Source organism: Equus asinus, chromosome 22 (genome assembly GCF_041296235.1).
Source record: "Equus asinus isolate D_3611 breed Donkey chromosome 22, EquAss-T2T_v2, whole genome shotgun sequence".
Taxonomy (NCBI): domain Eukaryota; kingdom Metazoa; phylum Chordata; class Mammalia; order Perissodactyla; family Equidae; genus Equus; species Equus asinus.
Window position 1 is genome coordinate 30549237 of NC_091811.1, and position 26068 is coordinate 30575304.

General features: G+C 39.6%; 2 pseudogenes; one reads left to right on the forward strand and one right to left on the reverse strand.

Annotated features, from left to right (window-relative positions):
* Positions 1–1251: 1251 nt before the first annotated feature.
* Positions 1252–18493, reverse strand: LOC106825537 (ferritin light chain pseudogene; annotated as a pseudogene).
* A 1242-nt stretch (positions 18494–19735) lies between these two features.
* LOC139041649 (tigger transposable element-derived protein 1-like) lies at positions 19736–24021 on the forward strand (annotated as a pseudogene).
* Positions 24022–26068: the final 2047 nt, after the last annotated feature.

The window sequence follows — 26068 nt, forward strand, 5'->3', positions numbered from 1 at the left end:
CCCAGATCCTTTTTCTCCCTCTCTCCCCCAAGATAGAGAATTTACAATCTGAAATCAGGGATGTATAAAACCTATTACTAACAAGGCAGAAAGAAAACACTCAGAATCTTGAGAAAAAAATAACTGGAGATGAAATAGTCCTTACTTTCATGTATAACTTTAAGCATATTCCTGGAAATAGGAGGAAGACAAAAAATTGCAGCACTGAAATTATAAGGAAATCAAACATAAAATTAAAATATACTAAACAAATAAGATAATGAGGAAAAGATTGATGATACTACTTTCAGAAATGCCAGATAGACTATTTTGTTAAGAATAACTGGAAAATCCAGGGAACTGTATGAACAAAATATGTTTGAAAGTAAGGGAGAGCTAATGAGGCATAAGAGAATTATGGGACCAAGATCCTGGAGAAGGAAATTCAGAGAGCTGAGCCCAGCATTGGGGAATGCTTCTCCCTCACCCCATAGTATTGATGGATGCCAGAAAGGACAGCTGAGAGACTAAGCAGAGACTTGACAGTCTTTGTGGTTAGTGTGACAATGATTAGAGCCCAAGTCCACTAAGAGGGAACCCTGTTGAATGTCCTCCAAACTTTGAGTTAGGACCCTAAAGAGCTATACCATTAGACTAAGGCTAAATCAGAAATACAGCAATTTGCATAGAGAATGAAGCCCAGCTTTTAATAATTTCAATTCTTGATTAGATTAATGTGATTAGGTACTGCTGTTATCTGTAGCCGTATGCCTGAGGCAATGCAAAATCCTCTCTGGAGGAAGAGAACATTCTAAACCTTAAATAATTTTTACATTACTTTTCATATATAATGTCAGAAACTCAATCGCAAATAACTGTGTTAGACACACAGGAGGCAAGACAATGTGACTGAAAACCAAGAGAAGCCAGAGACAACAGCAATCGTCTCACAGGAGATTCATATAATGGTGTTAATACACATATTTTAAAGTAACTGTGCTAGTTATGCTTAAAAGAAATAAAAGACAAGATCAAGAACTTTGACAGAAAGCTGGAAAATATAAAAAGAGAACAAAATAGAAATTCTTGAAATGAAAAAAGAATAACTGAATAAAGAACTTTATGGATGGATTTAATGGCAACTTAGTCATGGCTGATGAGAGAATTAGTGAACTGGAAGATGTCAGAAGAAACTATCCAGAATGATGTACAGAAAAAAAAGATATATAAGAACAAAAGATGAATAAGAGATACAATGAGAAGATATAACATGAACATTCTCTTTCTCTTTTCCATCCCAATATTACACACAATTTGTCCTGCTGCTGGGAACTTATCCTAGGACAAAGCTTATCCCAGGGCAAAACTTATCGTAGGACAAAACTTATCCTTGGACAAAAGATTAGAGAATGCTTCCCCAACATAATTGAAAGAATTGCCTAGTAAGAACTAGGTTAGTTAACATCTGTGTTAAACCATTGTTTTAATAGGCCACCCATTAGATTAGAGTGGTAAATATTTAAAGAAACTTCATAAAAATTAGAGCGGTGTACTTATCATAATATGAGATTCTTTTTCCTTTTAGGTGCACAGGAAAAAACCTCTGCGGAATGAAAGCAAAAGGAACAAAATGACAGATATATATGATAAGTGATTGATTAAAGCCTAATATAAAAAATATTTTTAAAGAAAGCATTTAGCCTTCAATGGAAAAATGGACAATGATTATGGTAGTAGAGAAAGATTGCATAAAATAATATAGAAATAGTAATCTAACATTTAAAAATTGGCGAAATGAAAGCAAACTAAGAATAATATAAACAAAAATAAAAACACTCAAGATTGTGACCACCCCCCGTAGCCTAGTGGTTAGGTTTGGCATGCTTTGCTCCGGCAGCCTGGGTTCAGTTCCCAGGTGTGGACCTACACCACTTGTCAGGGGCCATGCTGTGGTGGGGCTCACATACAAAATAGAGGAAGATTGGCATAGATGTTAGCTTGAGGTGAATCTTCTTCAGCAAAAAGCAAATAAAATAAAAATTCAATATCTATAAGACTTTGGAGAAACTGACAAATCACTGTTTCCTGGAGGCACTATAAATTGGCTTAATCTTTTTGAAGAACAATTTGGTAGTAAATAATAAGCCACAGAAATTTTAGACTTTATTTCCCCAGTAATCATAAATCTGAGAATTTGTTCTTCAGAAATAAGTCCAATGAATAAGTGAACTATGTTTAGAGAGATTATCTTAACCTCTCTATTTATTATAGAAATAAACCATGCCAAAAAAGGGAAAATTAAGCAATTTGTATTCTGTTAACTTAATGGAATATTTTGCAATGATTAGAAATGATGGTTATGAAAACTGTGTGTGTATATATACACACACATACATATATGAGTTTTGTATATATATGAAAAAATTTTAAGTAAAAAAATTAAAAGATAATTTTTATCAATAAAGATTAAGTTTATGTAAAAACAATATCTACATTTTGAAAAGATCATAGAAATGTAAACAGTAGGGCTTACATAAGTTGGTTGTCAGGATAATTTCTTGAAAGAAATTTTTATAATAAAACTGTCGTTAAAAACTTATTCCTTTATATTAATGCATATTTAAAGAAATAAGTTGGAGACATTTTCTTCCTGAGAAGAACCAATAGATCCTATGATGTCAATAGATATGATAGTATCTTAAATAGCTATCCAAATGGTTAACAAAGCCTAAAATGCTTTTATTTAATTCTTCTCCCTTTTGTTTAATCCATACACATTTCAAAGAAAAGTTCATCCAAACATCAGATTTAATCTTTTAGTTCATAACAACGCTGACTTGGAAGATTTAGTGTTCTGTGTCCAAATGTCTTGTTTATTAGTATTCAGTGTTCTCATGCTTTGCTGAGAAAAATCACAATGAAACTTTAAGTTATAGTTGAGAAACCATGCCCCTTATCATGGTGATAAAAATGTTGTGACATATTGTAAAGGCGCAATGTTCTAGTTACAAGTTTATTGAATTTTTATGAAGAGAAAAGGTATAGAGAAAGTTGTATAAGTAGGTCTGATGTGAATAGAGAGTCCAAAATCTGGAAACCAAGAAAGATAGAAGTTATAGAACACAACTCACAAAAGCCAATGGAGAATGAAGGAGGAGGTCTTTCAAGATCATGTAAAGTGGTGAACTGAGACTTAATTTTGGCTTAATTGGCAATTAACACAGAATATTTACTGTTTTTCCAAGGCAAGGGGCCAAGGCAAAAAATGCAATTTGTTCAAAGGCCATAGTCTTTTTACTCTGCTGCAAATAACGGTCATATGATTACGAAAAATAGATATATCATCCTTTTAAACATTTACATTTTTCCTCAAAATTTTGATATTTTGGCTGGCATCACTGAACAAGTAAATTGAATACTTGTATAATATGACACATGGTATCATTTAAACTGAAAATATTGAATTTTGTTAGGTTTGTTTAAGAACTTGCAGTGGTAATACAGTGAAAAGGTCACTTTTTCCCCTTTTATGTCATGTTTGTTCAACACTTAGGATAAAATCACACTTTGGTTGCCAAATGCTTTTTCTCCAGAGATTTTAATGTGTATTCATTGTAAAAGACAACAGTTCAATTTAAAAGACTACAGATCCTATGGCTTATGCTTCCAAAGAACAAGACAGTTATCAGAGCATTCAAAGATGAGCAGATGAGGTCATGCTTGAGAATGAATCATCAACAAGTTTTGAAAAAAGAATACCTGTTTCAGGGTCTTTCAAAGGGTAAGAGAGTGATCGTTTAGACACTTCCATTTTGGGTAGCTTTAATTTGGATTCCATTCACAGTATAGCTGTTCTAAGCCTTCACTTCCCGTAAGCGTTTTTCTCACCTTGAATAGTAACATATGGTCTCCAGATCTCCTTGCGACCTGAAAAATGACTATGAACAACAGCCAAATCTTTCCTGTTCTTCATAAAATATTTTTTAGTGAATATTTTTTCTCCTCCATCAGTGTTTTCTCTTTTGAAGTTTTATATGAAGAGAGACATTCTCTAAATCATTCATCTGGATAAAGTTATCAAATATGGCTTCATACATACCGCATAGTCATACAAGATGTCTTCTCAGAAACTCTACATTGATATCTAAGAAATTGCTGCCACGATCTTTTTCAAAAGACTAAGACAGCATTTTCTATCACGTTCAAGAGTAATTCTGAAATGTAATTGTGATATAGAGAACAACACAGATCTGTTCAATAATTTTGCTTGAAGGCCTCAACAGATTGGTAAGGTAATAGAGATGGGTCTAGAATTGTCTCTTCATGAACTCACTCTGTGGCCTACATTTTGTCTCCTGGAGTGAAAAACACCTTGGTCTAAAATAGATGATCTTGGGGCCAGCCCGGTGGCATAGTGGTTAAGTTCACGTGCTCCACTTTGGAGGCCTGGGGTTCACAGGTTCGGATCCTGGTGGCGAACCTAGCACTGCTCATCAGACCATGCTATGGCAGTGTCTCACATAAAATAGAGGAAGATTAGCACAGATGTTACCTCAGAAACAATCTTCCTCAAGCAAAAAGGGGGAGATTGGTAGTAGAAGATTAGCTCAGGGTCTATCTTCCTCACATACACACACACACACACACACACACACACACACACAAAATGCTATAAAATAGATGATCTTAATGGTGTTTCCAGTTGTATGCCCTGACTTCATTTTCTACACTGTCATCAAGTACTATGTTCATACTTTTTGCCACCTGAGATTTCATTTATTGCTGCAGAACAAACCACCTTAGTGGCTTAAAAAAAAACCAAACATTTTATCACTTGTGATTCTTTGGCTTGACTAAGATCAGCTGGGGTGATTCTTCTGCTCCATGTGATGGCGGCTGCGTCTATAGGCATCTAAAGGCCCAAATGGGCTAGATTATCCAAGATGTCTTCTCCTTTGATGCTACCTGTTGGCGTGGAGCTCAGCTGGGTTTGTGGACCTTGATTCTCCTCAATTTGGCCTCTCCATGTATTTGAGCTTTTTACATCATGGTTCCTGTGTTTCAACTAAAGAAAGTACGAGTAGCCAGTTCTTTTCAGATTTGGGCTTGTAAGTCCCCAAACATCACCTCTCCATGTTCTACAGGTACAAACAGATCGGCCCAGATTCAGTGGGAGGGGAAATTTTGTGCTGCCTCTTGGAGAGATGTGACATATACACCCAGGGATGGAAGGAATTGATGGTGGCCATATTTGGAAATTATCTACCAGCGTCAACCCTCTGGAACAAAAATTCACATCTCTCCCACATACAGATACAGTCAGCCCTCCCTCAAAGTTCTCATCTTACTACAGCATGGGTTCAAATTTTAGTGTTTCTTTATCTAAGATTAGGTTCAGGTATGTTATGGACTGAATGTTTGTGTGACCCCCAAGTTTCTATGTTGAAATCTAACCTCTGATGTGATGGTATTTGGAGGTGGGGCATTTGGGAGGTAATTAAGTTATGAGGCTGGAGCCCTCATGAATGGGATTAGTGCCTTCATAAGAAGAGGTCAGAGAGCTAGCTCACTCTCCTTCTGCCGTGTGAGGATACAGTGAGAAATCAGCCCTCTGCAACCCAGAAGAGGGCGCTCACCAGAATCCCACCCTGCTGGCACCATGATCTTGGACTTTCAGCCTCTGGAACTGTAAGAAAGAAACTTCTGTTGTTGATAAACCACTTAATTTATGGTATTTTGTTAAAGGATTCTGAGCCAAGACAAACTGTGGCTGGATTCTTTGGTGTGGTTCCTTAGGAGCAGAGCCCTGTAAACAAAAAAGACAAGTTTTCTGACACTCCCATATCCAGCATATAATGATGGAAGAGGAAGGATAGCTTAGCCAAAAGGGCAACTGTGTTCAAAAAGGGGGAAGGAAGGAGGCATTGCAGGTATTAGGGAATCCACCGAAATTTTGAAATCAGGCTGGGCACACGTCACCATTTCTGTTGACTCTAGGAACACAAAATGTTCTTTAATTAGAGCTGAGTCCTGCTCCTTGAAAGTGGTTCTCTGTGGTTCTTGGTTCTGCCTTCTGGGTTCTGGGTCAACCCCCTGAGGCATACTTCCTTTTCCATAAGAAATGGCATATGTCTGCAACTGAGTAGCATTCTCAGCTTGATTTCTGCCGAGAGGCCTCTTTTCATATTGAACTGTCTTTGACCCATTGAGTCCAAGCTTTTAAAAACTTTATAGGCTTCCTACGGACTTCCTACATAACTTGTGCTCCTACATAATTTGGGTATCAAGTTGTGATCTGGTCCTTTAGATGAAAACCACACTTAGAAATCCCCTCCGACCTTACTGAGACACAGGGTGTTGTGGAAGCAATGGTCTTAAGATTCTCAGTAGTCCTTTGCTCCATCTGAGGCGATGTATAGGGCACCAACTTAAATATTTCTGACGCTTAACAAAGGGTCTCACTCTTAAGGCTACACTCTTAATCTGAATTTTACCCTGAGATTGCATTTTACTGGCAATATTATTATCATCTCCATTTTACAGAAGAGGAAATTGAGATTTAGAAGGTTAAATGACTTCCAAATATGCATACTGCTAATTTCCTCCCTTCCTGAAATTCAAAATCTAATGGGGGAACCAGAAATATATATATAAGAAAATAGAAAAATAAGGAAGACTCTAACTCTAATACAAGTTCAAAATGCTGAAGAGTCTGAGGGAGAAAGCAGATCAGACAGACTTCCTGGAAAAAGTGTCATTGGACTTGGACAAATGTGAAGAGGGAGAGAGGCATTTAAGGCAGAGAAAGCAGAAGGGAGAGGACCGAACATGATGAGAAAGTCTGTTACTGGATGGTAGGAGGCCTTTCTGGGGTAGATAGTGGTGACGGTGATGATAGAGAAGTATAGTGAGAGATATGACTGGAAATGCAGGGTTGGGTGAATTTTGGAAGATTTGAAATCCTAGACTTTGGATTTAATTGAACAAGAATCCAGGCTTTTTCAGCATGATTTGCTGGTTCTACTTGTCTACATAATCATTTACACATCTTTGTATTTCCATTCTCCGGGAGATTGTTGTTCTTTTGTATTTCAAGCTGAATAACATAGAGGAAAATTTAACATGGAAGCTGTGTGACGTCGTAGCTGAGAGCTTGGATTTTAGAGTCAGGCAGAACTGGATTAAGACCAACTTTCCATCTACCATTTTTTTCTCTTTGGGCAAGTGTCTTAACTTTTCTAAGCCTCAGTTATTTCACCTTTAATGGGAATAACCATCTCAGAAGGTTGCTGTGAATATCAAATGAGATACTATATATAAACCACTTAGTACAGATTAGGGCATATGGTAAATTATCAGCAAGTATTGTTATAAATAATTATTATTGACATTTAAAAATTACTATTATGGACTGAATTGTGTCCCCCAAAATTCATATGTTGAAGTGTTAACCACCAATGTGACTGCATTTGGAGAAGGAGCCTTTAAGTAGGTAATTAAGGTTAAATGAGGTCAGAAAGGTTGGGGCCCTAATCCAACAGGACTGATGTCATTAAAAGGAGAGAAAGAGATACCAGAGACTTCTCTTTCTCTGCACCTGCTCACAGAGGAAAGGCCATGTGAGGGCACAGGGAGAAAGTGGCCATCTACAGGCCAGAAGGAGAGGCCGCACCAAAAACCAACCCTGCCAGCACCTTGATCGTGGACTGCCAGCCTCCAGAACTGTGAGAAGATAAATTTCTGTTGTTTAAGTCACCCAGTCTGTGGTATTTTGTTACGCAAGCCCTAGCAAACTAATATATCATTTAATGAAAACGAAATCAACAATAATAAACAAAAAATTAAAAATCTTATTTTTTTGTATGCCAACAGTGTCAATATCATAGAACTTTCCTTTTAGCAAGAGAGTGAAGACTTTTTTCCAGCAGCCTAGACAATGATAGTTGAAACACAAATATTTAGTTGCAGCTTTATAAATTCTTCATAAGATCAGTTGATGAGTTGGCTGTCTATCTGAGGGGACTCGGTCACATGTCTTTTATCCTCCAGCAAAATATCCAGGTTTGTTCACTTGGTGGCAGAGTCCAGGAACAGCACAGGGCAAACACCAGTGTGAAAGTGCTTTTTTAAGCTTCTGCTTGCATCACATTGGCCAAAGTGTCACATGACCCACCCAGACTCAAGAGTGAAGACAATTCTACCATGGAGGCTGGAGGGGAAGAGTTTGAGGCCACTTTTGCAATTTATCACATCTTTGATGCTGCCTACAGAGCAAGAGCTCCTAAAATCTAAGCTGAATTACGTGCGTCCAATGGTCACAGAGCTATGTAAATCCCATCAGGTCTTACTAGAACTGCATATTGTTATGAATCTTATTTGAAGCCTGTCCTCAAATTCTCTTTTTACCTGTCACTAATGCTGCAAATACTTGCTTGATCCTATTTCTGGTTTGTTCGGGGACTGGTAGGAAAGACCTTGAATCAACTTCCAAAAAATCGTTATTTGTTATTACTCGTGGGAATTAGATGCTAGTTTCACCAGTAAAGATTTTAGTAGAATCATGAACATTCAGGGACTCCTAGAGCTGATATATTGTCCAGTTTTATGGACAACAGAACACTCTTTTGGTTTTCTTTATTAAGAAGAAAGTCAGCTGGTTCTTTTGGTTTCAGGCATTTCAATATAACACCATAGAGTTCCAGAATGCTGTCTTCTCCTGTGTTCAATGGATGGGGGCGTAGATGGGCTCTCTGCCAGGAAATAATAAATTCAGTTCCAAGAATCCTCTTCCTTCCAATTCCAGGGTAACCAAGGCCTTCCTGGTTATCTGTGCAGGTGACCTGCATTTTGAGGGATTTTAAGACCTTAGGGGATTAATCCTCTCCTTTGAGTCTGGTGCATTCTCTGAGGGCAACAAATGGTCTAAATGTGGTCATTGAGTCACTGAACTTGCTGGAATTATTGGATTTTGGATTATACAGCGTGTAGAAAGAAACTTCTTGACGCAAATAGTTTGTAAGCCTAGAATCTTTTTTTCCTCCTTCTAAAAGCTTTATTGTTTCCATCTGGTCCACAGACTGAGCAAGGGCTCCAGCTGCCTAGTGGCTGCAGGGAGAGGCTCAGGTAGAAGCTCTGACACCACAGGTAATGCCAGCAGGGCCCCTCAAAGGCCGCTGGGTTCAGAGGCTCCTACTCATGTTTGAAGGTGAGTCTTTCCAAGACAGACTTGCTGGGGCCAGCCTGGGGGCTGGCCACCCTGAGGAGGTGAGTCAGGTGGTCGCCACCTTCTCCATGAGTTTCACCTTCTCACCTAGGAAGTGGCTCTCCAGGAAGCCACAGAGATGGGCGTCTGTGCGAGTGGAACCCAAGGCATGCAGCTCCAAAAGGGCCTGGTTCTGGTTCTTCTCCATGACCATGGTGGCTTCCAGGGCGTCCAGGGTTTTACCCCAATCATCTTGGGATGGCTTCTGTGCGTCCTGGAAGAGAGCGCAGCTACTGTGCTGGTTTTGGATCAAGAGATGCTCGGTCAACTTGCGGAAGAAGTGGCCCAAACTCTCCAGAGTTACAATGCCATGGTGGAAATATAAGCTTAGAGAGAGGTAGGTGCAGGAGGCCCGCAGATGAACGCCCACCAGGCGGTGGACGGTGGCCTCTACCTCAGTGGAACCATTGTAATGAATCTGTGAGCTCACGGTTGATGGGCAATAAGTAGCTAAGCACAGAAAAATGGTGTGGGCTGCTCCCGGAAGCAGGAAGACAGAGAAGATGGTCCTGGAGGCTGCAACTAGAAAAGAGGTTAGAGGGTTGTGGGAAGCTGGAAGAGGGGCATCCCCCGGTCTTTCCATCCAAACGCTCTTGAAGCAAGAGACAGATCTAGGACCACAGGGCACACTGCCAGCTAGAATCATTTTTGAGAAACTTTCTCAAGACTGACTGATCTCACTTATAGAACAGGAGGTATTATATATATACATCCAACCATGTATATTTGGATAGCTTTCTGTTCTCTCCAGTTGTAGAAGATATACTCTTAACTATCTAATTTAATCGTTTCTTAAACACTTTCAGAAACTATTTCTGCAGTGACTTTCAGAATAGCCTGATGTAGTAAACACTTATTCTTTCACCTGCTGTGAAAAGTGCTTCCACCTGCTTTTGGAGAATTGTTAATGCTTCCCTAAGTCAAATATGTGGTTTGGTGAGACTGAATTTCTTTACCATGGGATCAGCATACCCCATTTTCCTAGCCAGAGTGCTTTATCAGGGATGGGAGAAATTAGTTGGGCCAAACAGAGACTTTCCCCAGCTTATATGTAATGAGAGGGGCATGAGCTCACTTTTTTCTATGGTCGAATAAGGATACTGCTGGATTACCGGTGTACAGCCCACATAATATCTAGAAACAATAATCTTTGTGCTGTTTGCTCCCCACTTCCTTATGTTACTTCCCCATGTTACTCAGAGGCTTCTTTATTGCCTTGAGAAGAAAAAAGCAAGAAATAATGAATCTTAGGGGGTTTTTTTCTTATTTTCTCCAAACTGGGTTTTGAGAATCAAAAAAGAGGACCTGAAGGAATCTAGACACAGAATTTTTACTATAGATATACTATTGGCAAGAAACTTGAGGGAGAATGAGATGACCTCATTTGTACCCTTGCGGAGACCCGAGGAGGACACCTGGGCTGGGGAGATGGGGCGTTGCTTATAGGGGGTCAGAGTTTGTGGGTGGGAAGTTCTCACCTGGGGGAATCTGGGTGGTGAGGAGTTGGATAAGCATTGGGAGCCTGATGAGTTTCACTGGTGGTTATCTTGAGGAATCCAATGGGAGCCAAGCTGATGCTTGTAGATCATTTGTCACCTTTCAAGAGTGGGTCACCTACCATGTGTGGATTGTACATCAGAAGGGTGCCTGCTCACACTCTGAGACTTTGAAAAGCTCTCTTGAAATTGTCCAGTCTATACATTTCAAGGGTCTCGTGTCCTACTCTCCCTGTTTTTCCCTCTTCTCTCCAAAAATACAGGGAAGAGGAATCTCAAGATCCAGAAGAATGATTTGCTTTTGCCCATACAGTGAGCAGTTTTCTCAACTCCATCTAAGAAGCAATCTACTCTTTTCTCATTATTCAGTTGATATCATCTATAAAATTTACATATATAAATGAGCCTGTCTCTGGCAGGCCACCATTTAAAAGAAGAGGCCTAAAACTTTCCCACATTTTCCCTGAAAGGTGAAAGATAGAAGGAAAGGGAAGAGCTGTGGAACATACCCACACTCTGTCAACGGCCTGAAGTGGGGCAGGCAGTCCTGGAACTGCAAAATTCATCAGCTGAGCCTATATAGGTTTTTACTATCTGGTGGCTTGCAAATGAAACTTTGTAAATTTGAGGGGAGAAGGCTGGAGAATCTGGCAAAGCAGGATTATGTCCATACTACTCAGTTATAAAAGGAAAAACAAGCTGGGGGAATGGGAACAGAGCAGATGAGTTACATAGAAATTTCTGGAATATTCTGAGAATGTTCTGGGTTAAATAGGATTTTATGAACTTGCCTGGGAAGCTAATGATTGTTTTTATAAGATAATATATTCCAGTTTTCAACTCAGGATATCTGGGTCACACCTCCATGTGTCACAACTCCAGAAGGATTCCCCGGAATTTCACTTTCCCTTCACTCTGATCTCAGAGATGGGAACTATACCCTCTTTAAGCTAAGACTCCACAGATTGAAACAGGAACAAGCCTGCCCAAAACATACACGGTGGGTGGGAGTGTTGACTTTTATCTCCATGGAGAAAGGGAATTTTACAGCAATGAGAGTAGAGTCTCATTGGATGAGACCATATGGATATGCCAGGGTTATATCCACACATATCTTTATGAAAAGTAAAAAAGCTTGCAAAAAGTGGGAACAGAGGCCAGAGTCCAGGACTTGGTGGGAAAGTAGACCAGAGCTCCCCTTCCTTAATGTGAGCCCTTGCCTTCTTCATGTGCTCTTCAGGGTGCAAATGACTGATAATGTCACTGAAGCCTGGACTGTCTTCCGAGCCTGCCTGGCATGAAATGTGATATTGATGTTGTATCTCTTTCCTTATTGTTCTGGGGACAAGTGGGCCAGGCTTGACGCCTGGGCATACCCCGTGACCTTGTGGAATGGGATGGGGCGAAGCTTGGCCAGCCCCTGGCAGATTCTGTCTGTGGGGCTAGGGAACATTGTTTCTCACTGACTTAATTGGCTAGAACGTGAGACGAAGATAACATTTGATCTGTCTTGTACAGATTTGGTTTAGAAAAATCTTAAAAATATACTGAAAGCGGCTAAAATTTTCTCTATACCTGTTGCCTAGATGCAATAACTTTATGCTGGAAATATATATCGATATCTAAGCACATAGAATGGGAAGTATTAGGTAGTATGGAAAAACAGGTGGACAACCTCTCTTTTTTTTCCCCTTACCCCTTCTCTCTTTCTCTTTTCCCCCATCTTCTCCTTTTTGAAACTTAATTTAATAGATAAAGAATATCTTTAAATGACTGTAAAAATAAGGTTTATGTTTAGACAATTTTTCCCAGCTGGAACGCTCTGTTTAAAACACTCTGTTTTCATGGCCTGCTCTGTTTATTGTACATTCAGAGATGTGGGCACGTGGGAACTATTTGCAGAAAATATCTCTGTTTGCTTCTACGATTGATATAATACAGAAGCAGAGGGTAGAGTTTCAACAAGCTGCCTTTCTAAAGCCAGATGGACAATCTTGCCTTTTATTACTACTGGCAAGTATGTTTATGAGAAAAAAAAAAAAAAAAGGAAGTTATGGAAAGTAATGAAGAGATAAATCCATTCTGTCTCTGAAAGTGTATTAACACCCAAGATCTGCAGAAATAAGAAAGTTCTCAGTGATCATTTGGGATTGAATTGTGGTGGAAACGCTCAGGACCGTTTCACCTACTTGCATTGAAAAATCATAATTGATTATAAAGAAAAGTATTGTGTCTTAGTTTACACTCTCAGCACATCTGCTATCAACGGTTGATCGCAAGAGCCTTCAAACTGATCTATGTTTAATTCAATTTCTCCTTCCCCAGTCAAGCCACTCTCTCTCCAGCCACCAGAGCCATCTTCAAAACTGCAGATCCGACCAAGGCTCCTCCCCACTTTAATGGCTGTTCCCTATAGCTTCTAGAAGAAGAAAACTTGCGGTCTGCTGCCTGAACCCAGCTTTCAAACATATATATATAATTTCTTTTTTTTTTTTGGCCCACACACGGTCAGCCTGAAAAAACATGTAATAGTTGCCAACATTTAAAGAGTGGAGAATTTGACGGAAAAATCGGGATATTCTGCTATAATTAAAAAACGGGAAGCTCTGGCAACACTGGCGCTTACATTTTGTGTAAAAACCATTGAACTGTTCCATTTGGAGGGGCGTGACTTCCCCAGTTCCCCACAGGGTCCTTCACTTCCTGTCTTTTTTTCTCATTTACATGATCTCATTTTGCTCATTTACACGATCTGTTTGACATTTACAGGCATTTACATTTTCAACTCCTGGACTGTGGGCTCAAGTCCAGCTCCTTACCCTTGTGTATAAAGACCATCTGACTCTTATTAACTTTTTTAGGCTCATTTCTTGTATTTTCTCTTCTTGAACTTTATACTCCCAAAATACAGTTCCCCCTAAGACGCTGTGTGATTTTACCATTTGTAGGCCTTTCCATCTATCTGAAAAGCCTTCCCCTCTTACCAAAATATTTTTTCCTTCTGGAAAATGTTTTCCTCATTTCTTTAGAGTTAACGGTTCCTTCTGGTTTTTTTTTTTCCCTGAGCATTGAACATACTTCCATGCTTGACTATCTTACTACTCTATATTTTACTTATTTGTGTAAAATAAGGAGAAACTTTCTTTTATGAGCGGCAGGTATAAAATTCCTTGTGGGGAGACCCAAGCCTTTGAAGAAGGGTGGATGAGCTTTCTCAGCTGAGCCCCCAGGGCTGAGAAGGGAGTTGTCCCAGGACTCAGAGAACTAGACACTCTGCTCACATTCCTCTTAGGGAACGGGGTGGCATCTATGCAGTGGGTAAAACTCAGGAGACTCGAAAGGGGCAGAGAAATTTCAAATGGAGGATTTTTCAAGTAAAAACCACCAGAAGAACCGAATATAGAATTAGCTGAAGAGAATTAACAGGTTGACCCCGGAGAATGGACTGAGGGTAGGGCGAGGCAGTTGCTTTTCACCACAAGCCTTCTGTAGTTTTTGAGTTTTAAAAATAAATGCACATCATAGTTTGATGAATTATTTAAGGGTGATGTTTAGGAAAACATAAGTGTAACAATTGATTACGTGTGATGTGATCCTCTTCCACGGTCCGTAAATCTTCATAAAGGATTTAAACAATCACCACATTTAAAGTGATTCTTTTGCTGTGTAAATCAGTGAAAAAGCTGGATTCTAATGACAAATAAAAATGGCAAGCAATAGGATATATTGGAGTATATGAGGAAGCCATTTGGTATAAACCTAATTCGGCCTGACTTTTTTTTTTTTCAAAAGGGCCTGACTGTGGCTATTGAGCATGCATTGCATATCTACTTAGACATTTCCTATGGCCAGAACAAAGGCCCTTGAGATAAAGGTGCAACTTTCCCCCACATTAGCATTTCCTTAGGGATAAGCATTTTTCCTTAGGCTAGGAACTGATTGCTGCACTCACCTCCCAGCTCACCTGTGACCACCCAGCTGGAGACAACAGACTGCCACCCTGCTGTGTTCACCGAGACAGCAGACCTACCTGCTATTTCCATCAATCGCTGTGCCGACAGAGCAGTCTCGTGACTATTGTAAAAGGGACATTTCAATCCTACGTGAAACATCCTCTTTGAGGGTATATAACCACCCTTATACCCCGACTTCTTTGGAGTGCTCTGTTCCTTTGTGGAAAGACTCTCCCGGGTTATAATCCTCAGATTTAAGCTCAGAATAAACTCACCCAAATTTTCATTTATAGATTGGTTATGGATTATTTTCGTCGGCACTAAGTACTGGCTGATGTGAGACCAGAAGTGTCAGCTTGTGACGGTCAGAGAACAGCTGATATCTTAGCTACATTTATGCAATAGTCCTTCTTATCCGCCGTTTCCCTTTCTGTGGTTTCAGTTACCGGCAGTCAACCGCGATCCGAAAATATTAAATGGAAAATTTCAGGAACAAACAATTGATGAGTTTTAAATTGCGTGCTTTTCTGAGTAGTGTGATGAAAACTCGCCCTGTCCCGCTCTGGACACTATGTCACAATGCCTACGTCATTCACCTCACTTCATCTCACCACGCAGGCGTGTTATCATCTCACATCATTACAAGACGGGTGAGTGCAGACAGTAAGATATTTTGAGAGAGAGAAGCCACATTCACATAACTTTTATTAGAGTGTATTGTTGTGACAAATAAAAATGGCAAGCAATAGGATATATTGGAGTATATGAGGAAGCCATTTGGTATAAACCTAATTCGGCCTGACTTTGTTTTTTTTTTCCAAAAGGGCCTGACTGTGGCTATTGAGCACGCATTGCATATCTGCTTAGATGTTTCCTATGGCCAGAACAAAGGCCCTTGAGATAAAGGTGCAACTTCCCCCAACATTAGCATTTTTCCTTAGGCTAGGAACTGATTGCTGCACTCACCTTTGACCACCCAGCTCACCTGTGACCGCTCAGCTGGAGACAACAGACTGCCAGCCTGCTGCGTTCACTGAGACAGAAGACCTACCTGCTGTTTCCATCAATCGCTGGGGGTATATAACCAGTCTGTGCACCCCACTTCTTTGGTGCCCTTTCTTCCTTTGGGAAGAAAGGCCCCGAGTTATAATCCTCAGATTTAAGCTCAGAATAAACTCACCCAAATTTTTGTTTATAGATTGGTTATGGATTATTTTCATCGCCAGTTGTAATTATTCTATTTTATTATTTGTTCTTGTTATTAATCTCTTACTGCGCCTAATTTATAAATTAAACTTTATCATAAGAGTGTAGGAATAGGAAAGAAACGTAGTAAATGTAGGGTTTGGTACTAGTGGTGGTTTCAGGGGTCCACTGGGGGTCTTGAAACGTATCCCCAACAGGTAAAGGGGGACTACTGTGTTTTTCTAAATGCACTATTAAAGCAATTTATCAAGCTAGTACATGAACTTAATTAAAAAATATTATAGAAAGCTTGAGATGAAAAATCATAGTCCCCACCCTACTATTTTTCAGCCCCCGTCCCATCCTCCAGGGTCAATCTCTCTTAATTCTTTTAAACTGATTCTGTATTTAGCTCTTCTGGTAGTTATCCTCATTTCCCCAAATACTATGCTAAGGACACTGCAGCAGATTCTATTGTCTAGATGTGATCAAGACAATGTCTCCTATTTCATGTAGCTTTCAAAAAATAAATTTTATTTTATTATGGAAAGAACACATAATGTGAGATCTACCCTCTTCACAAATTTTAAACTATACGATCTACCCTTGTTGATTTTAGGTGCAATGCTGTACAGCAGATCTCTAAAGCTTAGTCATTTTGCTTGACTGAAACTTTATGCCTGTCAATCAGTGACTCCTCATTTCCTCCTCCCACCAGCCTCTGCCAACCACCCTTGCACTCTTTGATTCTATGAATGTGACTATTTTAGATGCCTCATATAAATGAAATCATGTGGTTTTTGTCTTTCTGTAACTGGCATATTTCACTTAGTATTTCCTCAAGTCACATAGCTTTCTAGAAACTTGCCGTTCTCCTATTAAGAGATAGAGTTTTTGTCTCCTCCCCTTGAACCTTAGAGGGTCTTTTTTTTATTGCAAATCAAAATTTTTTTTTAACATTATAATGGAAACTTCCATCTGGATGTAGGCATGACTGTCATAAACTGATGTCACTAACAATTTAATATGCAAACAAGTCTTCCTCAAATACCAATGGGTATGTTATCATTCTCATAACTTTATATCTGAGAAAATGAAGAATGTAGTTAGTGTGTTAACCTGAGAGCAATTCTCTCGAAGTTCAGACTTGACCCTGCCTCCCACCCACTCTAGCAAACTGGGGTCCCAGCAAGCTCTTCTCTAGCTCCCTACCAGCTCCTGCTTCCAGAGGGCAGAGTCAGACAGGTGAAACAAGGAGAATCGCTTGAGCTTTGCAGCACGGGCCTCCAGACATCTGTAGTTCAATTATCTTGGGAATTTAAATGTGGTACAGAAAAACTCATGAACTGGAAGGTGCTAAAGTGGACTCTGCCAATCAAAGTGATGGCACCTTTGGCTTAAGCCTACCGAGGCCCAATTTCCCCTCTCAGAATGGACTTGCAGAGCCTGGCTGCTCTCATTTACTGTGCTGTCCCTTGAGCCAAGTCATGAGAAAAGGCTCCCTCCGTAGGGGTGATGCTAACAAAGTAGGTAAAAGAAGAGAGAACACAGTGCCCTGTGCAATCTTATACACATCAGATGCTTAACAAATGTTTGCTTATAGATCTACATGTAGAGAAGAACACAACTAATAAGCTCAATAAATTACCCCAGAGTAAAGACATCCTAGTAGCCACAATTCAGATCAAGAAACAGAACATTATCAGCAACCCAGAAGCCTCTCCAGAGCCCCCTGCAGTCACTACCCCCTTTTCTCCCAAAGGTAAACGCTGTCCTAATTTCTGACTCCATAGTTTATTCACTTCTAGTCCTGGTGTCTCACGCATGGGAAACAATAAATGATTATTCTAACACCATAATTTAGATTTGCCTGTTCTTTTAACTTTGTATAAATGCAATTGTATGGTATATGTGTTTGTGAGATTCATCTATATCGAACCAAGTAGTTGTGTAGTTGACTCATTTTCCATCCCTGTGTTCAATTGCATGCATATATCATGATACATACACATACCTTTTCTACTGTTGAAAGATATTTGGGTTGTTTCCAGCTTTGGGTATTACAAATAATGCAGCAATGAGCATTCTCTGGCATGTCTTTTGGGGTACATATGTATGCAATTCTGTTGAGTATATATGTAGGAGTAAATTGCTAGGTTCTAGGGTATATGCAAATTTTTTTCTTAATTTTTCCAACTTTATTGAGATATAATTGACATATAAGATTAGGTAAGTTTAAGGTATACAACACGATGTTTTGATACTCATGTATATTGCAAAATGATTACCACAGTAGGTTTAGTTGGCCTCCAGCGTGTCACGTGATCACCTTTTTTTTTGTGGTAAGAACATTTAAGATCTATTATCTTAGCAACTTTCAGTTATATAGTACAGTACTATTAGCTGTACTCACCATGCTTTACATTAGATCTCCAGAATTTACTTATAATTGGAAGTTTGTACCCTTTGACTAACATCTCCCCATTTTCTCTGCCCCTAGCCCCTGGCAACCACAATTTTACTCTGTTTCTGTGAGTTTGGCTTTTTTATGTTCCACATATAAGTGAGAACATACAGTATGTATTTTCTCTTTCTCTATCTGACTTATTTCATTTAGCATAATGCCCTCAAGGTCCATCCATATTGTCGCAAATGGCAGGACTTCCTTCTTTCTCATGGTTGAATAATATTCTATTGTGTATATATATATACTACATCTTCTTTATCCATGCATCCATTGATGGACACTTAGATTTCCATATCTTGGCTATTGTGAAAAATGCTGCAGTGAACATGGGACTGCAGATATCTCTTTGAGATCCTGATTTCATTTCCTTTGGCTATATACCCAGAAGTGGGGTTGCTGGATCATATAGTAGCTCTATTTTTAATTTTTTGAGGAACCTCAATACAGTTTCCCATAGTGGCTATGACAGTTTACATTCCCACTCACAATGCACAAGTTTCCCTTTTCTCCACATTGAAACCAACGTTTGTTATCTCTTTTTGATAATGGCCATTATAACAGGTGTGAGATGATATCTCATTGTGATTTGATTTGCATTTCTCTGATAATTATTGATGTTGAGCATATTTTCATGCACCTGTTGGCTATATGTGTGTCTTCTTTGAGGAGACCCCTTTTGACTGCCTTGACCAATGGAGTATTGTGGATGTGATGTTATGTGACTTCCCAGGTTGAGTCATAAAAATGTCATGAACTTTTGCCTTGTTCACATGTGATGGAAGCAAATGTAGACAGAAGGAAACAGAATCAGAGAGAGAAGATACTACCTATAAGCTTTGAAGATGGAGGGAGAGCCAGGAGTCAAGCAATGTGAGGAATACAGCTCTGGAAGAAGGAAAAGGCAAGGAAGGAATTCTCCCCTAGTGCCTTCCAAGGGAGCACAGCCCTGCTGAACTTTAATTTTGGCTCAGTGATACTGATTTTGCACTTCTGGCCTCCAGAACTAAAAGAGAATAAAATTCTGTTGTTTTAAGCCACTGTGTTTGTGGTAATGCATTACAGCAGCCATAGGAGACTGATAGATGGCAAAAAGTACAAGAAAAGATGCTCAACATCATTAGTCATGAGGGAAGTGCAAATTAAAACCACAATAAGATAGCACTACACATCTTTAGAATGGCTAATATTGAGAAAAATAATAAATAAACTGACCAGTGTGTATTGTATACTAATTTTAGTGAAAAATGGAATATACAAATATATTTTCTTGTTTGCGTGAAAACTCTAGAAGGATATCCAAGAAACTAATGAGAGAGGTTACCTTTGGTGTGGGAGTGGGTGGGACCTGGGTAAGCAGAGAAAAACGAGGAATATTTTGACTGTATTCTTTTTGTATTATTTGACTTCTGATTCTGAACATGTGACTGTATTCAATATTTTAAAAGTGAAGAATTGTGCATTAGAAAATTAGATCTTGATGGGTGGTAGTGAGGCTTATTGACTGGCAGGTTTTATATTAAAGTCTGTGGCCAGGGAGCCTACTGTTAAGCTGGGGATCCCCAAGTTCCAGAAGAATTTGTGTGGGGCAACAACATTGCCACTGGCTATTCTGGTTCACCCCAGATGGTTTGTCCTATTTCACTGAAAGTAAATTATTTTTGGTTTTCCTGGGGGTGGGGGATGGGGATTGTCTGGCTGCGAGCACTCAGCTCAAGGAGGTGGAAATGGAGAGGAGGCCAATCTATGCACAATTATTCCAGCTCAGCCTGATTCCTCACTCTTGCCCTCCCTGGTAATCAGTTTCTCTTGAGTTCCTAAGTCCTTCTGGGGCTCTGCTGGGCCGACTGTCTCCATCCTTATCCATAGCCCTCTCTATCTGTATTCCAGACTGTGGTTTCCTCTGCCCTGCTTCACCAGTTACAAGTCTTCTACCTTCTAACTTCCAGAAATTTGTTGAAATGCTCTGCAGATGTGTTTCCCTTCTCCCCTATTCTTCTGTTATTTGGAGTTTATAGCTTTGAATTCCTTTGCTATCATTTCATTAAGGTCTTGGGAGGGAGAGGAAAGAAAGATGGACAGTCCATCATCTGGAGGAGAAACCAGTACAGTTATTGGCTATCTTCATCTCCCAACTAGTCTGTGAGTTCCTGGAGGACAGGAAGTTTGTCATTCATTTTTATACAAAGTATATTAGTCTCTGTCTAGTGACAAAAACAGAAATCATAATAAAGATTTCAACAGGAGGAATTTAATACAGGGAATTGTTTACCCTGGTGTGTGAGGATAGAAAAAATAAGAGTGCACTGAGCTAATGTGGAGATAATTACTTAGGAGGCTGTTCCCAATCCTAGTCCTAGGGAAACAACAGGGAAGAGGTTGGGATTGTCAAAAACTGGAACTCAGAGTAGGGGACCTGCATGGCTGGGGCTTAGGCCTCTGAGGAGTGGTTCTGACCGGGTTGCAGCTGGTAACTCTGATGGCCTGAGATGAAGTGGGTGATGGGTGCCAAAAGTGCTCAAGGCAGGAACCAGCTTCTGCCACTGGGGCTAAGAGCCACTGAAAGGAACAGTAAGGAAAAGGGAAGAGGGAAGGTGAAAATTGCTTCTCTCTTCAACCAGCCTTCCAATCGCTTTCTAGGGCAAAACTTAACAGGAAGCCAGCAGGCAAAAGAGTCTGGGAAGTGTAGTTTGCAAAATCTCTGTCCTGGCATCACAAAGCACAGCACAGAATACTTGGATTTGCAGTTGAGAGATAACAGCTAAGAAATGGCACAAAGGGGATATATATATATATGTATGTATAGATATATATACGCACACACAATCTATATATACAGGCATGCCTCATTTTATCACACTTTGCCTTATTGTGCTTCGTAGATATTGTTTTTTTTTTTTTTTACAAATTGAAGGTTTGTGGCAACCCTGTGTTGAGCAAGTCCCTTGGCACCATTTTTCCGACAGTATTTGCTCACTTCTTGTCTTTGTGTTGCATTCTGGTAATTCTTGCAATATTTCAAACTTTTTTATTATTATTATATTTGTTATGGCAATCTGTGATCAGTGATCTTTGTTGTTACTATTGTCACTGTTTTGGGGGAGCCACAAACCGTGCCTTTATAAGACAGTGAACTTAATTGATAAAGGTTGTGTGTGTTTTGCCTACTCAACCGACTGGTCATTACCCATCTCTCTCCCTCTCCTTGAGCTTCCCTATTCCCTGAGACACAACAATATTGAAATTGGGCCAAATAACAGCCCTACAATGGCCTCTAAGTGTTCAAGTGAAAGGAAGAGTCACCCATCTCTCACTTTAAATCAAAAGCTAGAATGGATTAAGCTTAGTGAGCAAGACATGTTGAAAGCTGAGATAGGCCAAAAGCTAGCCCTTTGGCACCAAACAGTTATCCAAGTTGTGAATGCAAGGAAAAGTTCTTGAAGGAAATTAAAAGTGCTTCTCCAGTGAACTCATGAATGATAAGAAAACGAAATAGCCTTATTGCTGATATGGAGAAAGTTTTAGTGGTCTGGATAGAAGATCAAACCAGCCATGACACTCCCTCAACCCAAAGCCTAATCCAGGGCAAGGCCCTACCTCTTTTCAATTCTATGAAGGCCGAGAGAGGTGAGGAAGCTGCAGAAGAAAAGTCTGAAGCTAGCAGAGGTTGGTTTGTGAGGTTTAAGGAAAGAAGCCGTCTCCATAACATAGAAGTACAGGGTGAAGCAGCAAATGCTGATGTAGAGGCTGCAGCAAGTTATCCAGAAGATCTAGCTAAGATAATTAATGAAGGTGGCTACGCCAAACAACAGATTTTCAAAGATTTTGATGATTTGTTTTTTAATTTTTCCTTCTTCTCCCCAAAGCCCCCCGGTACATAGTTGTATATTTTAGTTGTGGATCCTTCTAATTGTGGCATGTGGGATGCTGCCTCACCCTGGCTTGATGAGCGGTGCCGTGTCCATGCCCAGGATCCAAACTGGTGAAACCCTGTGCTACCAAAGCGGAGCACGCGGACTTAACCCCTCAGCCACGGGATGGCCCCTCAACTGATTTTCAGTGTAGACAAAACAGCCTTATATTGGGAGAAGATGCCATCTAGGACTTTCATAGACAGAGAGGAGAAGTCAGTGCCTGGCTGCAAAGCTTCAAAGGACAGGCTGACTCCTATTAGAGGCTAATGTAGCTGGTGACTTTAAGTTGAAGCCAGTGCTCATTTACCATTCCAAAAATTGTAGGGCTCTTAAGAACTATGCTAAACCTCCTCTGCCTGTGCTCCATAACTAGAACTACAAAGCCTTGATGACGTCTGCTTACTATATGGTTTACTGAATATTTTAAGCCCACTATTGAGACCTGCTCAGAAAAAATATTCCTTTCAAAATATTACTGCTCATTGACAATGCACCTGGTCACCCAAGAGCTTTGATGGAGATGTACAGCAAGACTAATGTTGTTTTCATGCCTGCTAACACAATATCCATTCTGCAGCCCATGGATCAAGGAGTAATTTCAACTTTCAGGTCTTATTTAAGAAGTACATTTTGTAAGACTATAGCTGCCATAGATAGTGATTCCTCTGATGGATCTGGGCAAAGTCAATCAAAAACCTTCTGGAAAGGAGTCACCATTCCAGGTGACTTTAAGAACATTTGTGACTCATGGGAAGAGGTCAAAATATCAACATTAACAGGATTTTGGAAGAAGTTGATACCAACCCTCATGGATGACTTTGAGGGGTTCAAAACTTCAGTGGAGGAAGTAACTGCGGATGTGGTGGAAAGAACAAGAGAACTAGAATTAGAAGTGGAGCCTGAAGATGTGTCTGAATTGCTGCAATCTCATGATGAAACTTTAACAAGCGAGGAGTTACTGCTTATGGATGAGCAAAGAAAGTGATTTCTTGAGTTGGAATCTATTCCTGGTGAAGATGCCGTGAAGATTGTTGAAATGACAACAAAGGATTTATAATAATACATAAACTTAGCTGATAAAGCAGTGGTGAGGTTTGAGAGGATTCACTCCAATTTTAAAAGAAGTTCTGCTGTCAAGACATGGAAGCAACCTAAGTGTCCATCAACAGACGAATGGATAAAGAAGATGTGGTACATATATACAATGGAATACTACTCAGCTGCAAAACAGAACAAAATCATTCCATTTGCAATAACATGGATGGACCTTGAGGGAATTATGTTAAGTGAAATAAGCCAGCGAGAGAAGGATAATCTGTGTATGACTCCACTCATATGAGGAATTGAAAATTATGGACTAAGAACAGTTTAGTGGATACCAGGGGAAATGTGGGGTGGGGGGGGTGGGCACAAAGGGTGAAGTGGTGCACCTACAACATGACTGACAAACATTAATGTACAACTGAAATTTCACAAGATTGTAACCTATCATTAACTCAATTGAAAAAAAAAAAAAAAGAGAAGTTCTGCTGTGGGTAAAATGCTGTCAAATAGCAGTGCATGCTACAGAGAAATCGTTCTCAAAAGGACGAGTCAACCGATGCAGCGAAGTTCTTTGTTGTCTTACTTTAACAAATTGCCACAGCCACCCCAGCCTTCAGCAGCCACCACCCTGATCAGTCAACAGTCATCAACATCCAGGTAAGACCCTCCACCAGCAAAAGATTATGACTTGCTGAAGGCTTGGATGATGGTTAGTATTTTTTAGCAATAAAGTATTTTTTAATTAAGGTATGCACGTTGTTTTTTTAGACATAATGCTATTGCACACTTAATAGACTACACTATAGTATAAATGTAACTTTTATATGTACTGGGAAACCAGAAAATTCATGTGACTTGCTTTATTGTGATATTTGCTTTATTGCAGTGGTTTGGAACTGAACCTGCAATATCAGCAAGATATGCCTGTATTTTAAATGTATATATATATATTAGGTATATATATATACATACACAAAAATATATATTTGTAGCCCAGATCTCTCTTGAGAGTTCCAGACTTGTATTTCTAACTATCTATCAGTCCTCAATATTTGGTTGTTCCATGGGGATATCAAAGGCAAACACAGAAAATTAACTTCTAAGCACAAATCGATTTCTCCACATCCATCTCACTGTACCTAGAAAGTGCTACATGTCAACTTTGAATTGAATGAAAACAGAAACAAAGGGTTCTTTTCCAGAAGGAGGATATTTACCCAAACTGAATGAATCACATTTTCACCAAAACTTGCTCTTCTTCATGTTCTCTTATCTCATAAAGGGCAGCATCGCCCAGCTCCCAAAGACCAACTTAGGAGTCATTCTCTGCAATGTGTTCCACCCCCACATCCCAGACACTGAGTCTTGTCATTTTTACTTCTTGGTGTCTTCTAACTCCATCTTCTCTCTTATGCGGCTTCTGCTGTTGCCTCAGTTGGGCCTGATAATGTTTTCTGTGCCACTGCAATTACCCCCAAATTGGTCTGGCAACTACTATCTTATCATTCTACTCATTTTACTGATACCAGATTGATTAAAAAAAAATACACACATCTTACCAGATCAATGTCCTGATTATAGTGAAGGTTATATCCTTCAATAGATAAAGGTGTTAGTAGTGTATAATTCTTCAAGACCGGTCTAAGTTGGGGAGGGGAGAGCAGTGTTCAGTGTCAGTGACTGACAGAAGGTAGAAAGAGAAGATGGCTGAGCATGACCATGAACATGTTTGAAATTACTGCAGTCCTGTTTTGTGCAAGGATTAGAGGGTGGTATGAAGAAATAGAGGAAAAAGATTGATCTTGAGGCTTAGAAATTGAAAAGGTGAGATAAAAGTGACATGAGGTAAGGTTTGGAAAGAGAAGAGAGAAAAATCAAATTGGAATCATAATTTTGTTTGTATCGAGTTGAGAACTAACAGGATTTTTGCATTAAGGTGAAGGAAATTATTTTATAAATCCCAGAAGTGTCTGTAACAATTTCCTAAAAAGATGTAAAGAAAGAGACCCCAATTGATATTGTAAAGGAAGGGGGGAAAATGTAAAACAGGGGATAAAGATGTGGTTCCTTTTTGAAGTTCAAGAGGAGACCAAAGAAAGTTATAAAAAATTTTACAGAGTTGCTTTTTTTTTTTTTGTGGATTTAATATTAAGAGAGTCACCACCATTTTTATGAGCTTGAAATGGCAGTTTCTGACATCTGTTAAATTATCCTGAAAGAAAATGGTGCAGGCCTGGCATGGCATAAAGTGTAGTTTATGGATTAGCTTTGCCTTCTAAGTGATTAACTCTGGTACATCCTCAATTTGAAGACAAGAGAATTAAAAATAAAATTTAAAAAATTACGGAAAATTGACAGCTAATGAAAGACACTGTGCTCACACTCTATTAGAAATAGCCGTGGATTGACTTATTGAAAAACAAAACAGAGGGGCTGGCCCTGTGGCTGAGTGGTTAAGTTCGTGTGCTCCAAATAGGTGGCCCAAGTTTCACTGGTTCGGATCCTGGGCGCGGACGTGGCACTGCTCGTCAGGCCATGCTGGGGCGGCATCCCACATGCCACCACTAGAAGGACCCACAACTAAAAATACACAACTATGTACTGGGGGGCTTTGGGGAAAAAAAGGGAAAAAATAAAATCTTAAAAAAAAATTAATCACCTCTTCCAAAAAAAAAAAAGAAACCAAAACAGAACAACAGAGGCAAAGCAGGGAAATTTACCTTTTCAAGAAAGATGGGAGATTTATGGGAAAGAGATTGTAAATTTTTTTC